Source organism: Myotis brandtii, unplaced genomic scaffold (assembly GCF_000412655.1).
Source record: "Myotis brandtii unplaced genomic scaffold, ASM41265v1 scaffold513, whole genome shotgun sequence".
Classification (NCBI taxonomy): domain Eukaryota; kingdom Metazoa; phylum Chordata; class Mammalia; order Chiroptera; family Vespertilionidae; genus Myotis; species Myotis brandtii.
The window spans coordinates 3,824,104-3,827,858 of record NW_005369552.1 but is presented as its reverse complement, the minus strand read 5'-3'; the positions used below and the strand labels follow the sequence as shown (position 1 = coordinate 3,827,858).

Genomic DNA, 3,755 nt, shown 5'->3' with positions numbered 1-3,755 from the left:
CTGCCCTATGAAGTGCATCCCACCTGGTCACATCACTCTTGACTCCACTCTGGCGCTGTCAACACAGCCTCTGGCTCATAGATGCTTTGCTTTCTCCCTGTCCACTGGCCCTGCCACTTTCTACTTTCCTCTCTCTGCAATTTAGACTTCATGATATAGCAGTTCCATCTCACTCTTAGAGAAGCCTTAAACTCTCTTATCCATCTTCCATTTTCTCTGACCTACCCAGACAAATCTCATCCCAATTCTGTTTTTCCTGTACTAGCACCTGAGCATGTAAGCCCTGAACTCAAGTTGCTAATATTTATCCAAGAAGTTTTTTTCATGAATTTTATAAGATAGATCATTCTGAAGTTTTCTTTCTGCAATATATTGTTCACAGCAGTATTTACAGAGAGTTTGATTTGCTCCCAACCCTAATGATAGCAGTGAAGACAGGGACATGGCCATGGGTTTCTTGAAGTCTAAAGCTGTGGCTGCAGGTTTGTAAAATAAATTTGGAAGATTTCCATCTTTTTATGCTATTGAAGTTTTTTTTTTCTTTGTAAGAGAAGGTTTATTTAGAAAGTCACAGAAGTAGAAGAAGAGTCTTAGAGCTTAGGAGAAAAAGGCAAGGAAAATGCACCTAGGGGGAGGCGATGGGGAAAGGCACAGGGTGCTCCATAGAGAGAGCAGCCTGCTGTTGAAGACTTTTAACAGGACAAGAATTAACCTATTCCTTAAAAGGTTGGTAATGATTCATGTTGATTAATTTTAATGTGGAGTTTTGGCCTTTGAAAATGAGACTCATTGAAAAATGGAATTATTTGAATTGACTTAGATTCAGTAATAGAACTAAGAAGAACACTTGACTTTGAGCACTTCTCTGAGTTCTTGGTTGTTCTTAAACTATTTACTAATGGCCAAGAAAACATCTTCTGAGCCTTTGGTCTTGTATTGTCTGCTTATAGACTATCCATTTTCTCACCTTAAGACTATAACATACAAACTCAGCCTGCTTTCAGCCTGCAAATTGAAAGAAGGTAAAGGGATTAGCCAAAGAACACATATGCATAGATCATAGACACAGACAATAGTGGTGATGGCCAGCAGGAAGGGGAAGCGAGGGCAGGGGGAGGTTGGCAGAGGGGAGGATGGGGACATCTATAATAATGTCAACAATAAAAGTAAAGTTTTAAGAAAAGATTTGCCCACCTCCACAATTACATAACCCAATTTCTTTTTTTAATTAATTAATTTATTTTTTATTTTAAATTTTGTTTTATTGCTTAAAGTATTACAAAGAGTATTACATATGTCTCCTTTTTCTTTCCCCCTTGATATTCCCCCGGCCTCCCCTACCCCGCAGCAACCCCCAGCCCTCCCCAGCCTTCCCGCTGTAGTTTGACAGTCTGTTCGATGCTGCTCTGCCTCTGTATCTATTTTTGTTCATCAGTTTGTAATGGTCTTTATTATCCATAAATGAGTGAGATCATGTTTTTTATTTACTTTTCTATTGGTTCTGTTCTGGAGAACCCTGACCAAAACACATATTCCAAAGGTTGTTGTGCTCACTTCAGCAGCACATATACAAAAGGTTGCTACATGTTCCCTTCACTTTTCAAGGACCAAGGTCTGCTATTATTTTCTTTCCTTTGAAATTATAGGCAACAAAAGCCATCATTCCATGGCTAAAGTTTTATGAGCACTTGGGAATACTAAACCCTCAGATGCTTTTAAACAATAAACCCATGCAATTTTGGAGAATTTTTTTTAATGAAGAAATAAGACCTGGGAAAATGTTCACAAGATTATACAAAAATGTTTTACAACAATAGAAATCTATAATCCTTGGTGTGTCGTGCCCAGTGCACTGGTATTTTTGGTTCTGATTGTTTTTAAACTTCATTCCAGGTAGATATGATTGTAACTTTTATTTTTCTTTAAAGTAAAAAAATAAAACTGGAAAAAAGGCATTGTTAATTTCCTTGAGATGGAATTACATATGGAATATTTAACCATTCTTTTTACAATGAGCATATATTGTTCTTATAATAGAAAAAAAAGATTCTGAAAAATATAAATACTTGTTTTTAAAGCAGATTTGGAAATTTAGAATAATGTGGATAAATTAAAGATGAAAGAACATTAAGGAGCTGAGAATGCAGGAACTTAACACCATAACAAATACAGGTACAGGGCAGACAGAGGGACAGGAGTACAGATAAAAGAATTAACCATCACCCAGTGGGAGGAAGCAAGAGATTCAACTGATTGGGAGAACAAAACCCAGAGGTCTAAACACTGGGTAGTGAAAAATGACACTCTATACGAAGTAAGGCTGGTAATTGGGGCGCAGAGCCTGAGAGCCAGCACTGTCAGTCATCAGCCTCAGCTGGGAAAACCCCAAGTGAAATGGAACAATGAGGTTAGGAGTGGCTGAACCAGAAGTAAGGACTCAGGGACCAAATGCGATCCAGAGAGACTGAACAACAAAGAAACTGAGAGACTCAGCTTTCACACAAATATTTTTAAAGGAATATAGTTGTCCATAATAAGTTAAATGGAAATGTGTTTAACTGGAAAACACAACAACAAAAGATGAGAAAGATATTTAGAAATATATTTAAACTTTGAGAAACTTTATCGATCAAATGTCACCCAAGAAAAGAAGCAACCCAGAATAATAATTCTTTCACTAAATCATTTAAAGGTTTTATAAGTTTTTCAGTTATTTTTTATCACTTTTATTGAAAAGGCCATTTCTCTGCTCTAAGGGCGAATTCTCTGATAAAGGTTGAGTAGCTTTGAGGTGAATGTGAACTCAGTTTTCAAAGCAGCAAGAAAAGTCATGCAGTGTTAAGATGCCAAGTTTCCTCCCAGAAATCTTCTGAAAATAACTGATAAAGATGTTTAGGGCTCCTCTGAATTCTTGTGAGGCACAGTATGCAAAGAAGCTGGTAGTTTAGAACACTTTCCTGTAACTACAGACTGTTGAATTCTAAAATGCTACATAGCAACATAAGAGCAAAATAAATTCACTTTCCCTTTATTGTGGGCAAAATGCATAGATACAGTCTCCAACTTGGGGCTAAGGAGGTAGACCTGGATGTACCAGTCAAATTATCTTATTGATTGATCTTAATGATCATTACCAATGCCATGGCTAACAGTTATTAGGGACGGAATGATTATACAGCCACTTCATATAGTTGGCAAAATAGTTAAATACCAGAAGGGAAAATGGAGAAGAGTAGGAACAATTACAACAAAGATCCTCATGAAACCAAGAGTTCTTAGCTGGCCTCTGACCTACATAACAGTGCACACGAAGCAATACCACACCGTCCTAATACAAGGAAAAGAAATGTATCCTTTCTGGAGTTTGGACATTTTGTTGATTTTTAGAATTTTATTGTTGCTTTTTAACAGACTTTAAAGCTTCTTCTTTATACTAAAAATCATTTGTTTAATAATTGTAGTAGTCAACACACACCATGCTTTTTATATAGCCAGCATCAGAATTTACAAGTATAAATCTCATCCATCCCCATTTTGCAGAAGAGAAAACTGAGTCACAGAGAGGTTAATTTGCCAAAGGTAACAATTATTCAGTGACAGAACTAGAATTCAAACCCAGTTAATCCAGCTGAAAAGTCAAGGCATTTAGACTACTGTCCCACACACTGCAGCTTATTATTATTATTATTATTATTATTATTATTAGCACCTATTAAGGACATGGCACTCTAGATGATGTAAAGTATAAAAGACAA

General features: G+C 36.5%; 1 pseudogene; it reads left to right on the top strand.

The window, feature by feature from the left end:
* The first annotated feature begins 442 nt into the window (after positions 1–442).
* LOC106727978 overlaps positions 443–3,755 on the top strand; it is a 9,453-nt pseudogene continuing 6,140 nt past the window's right edge.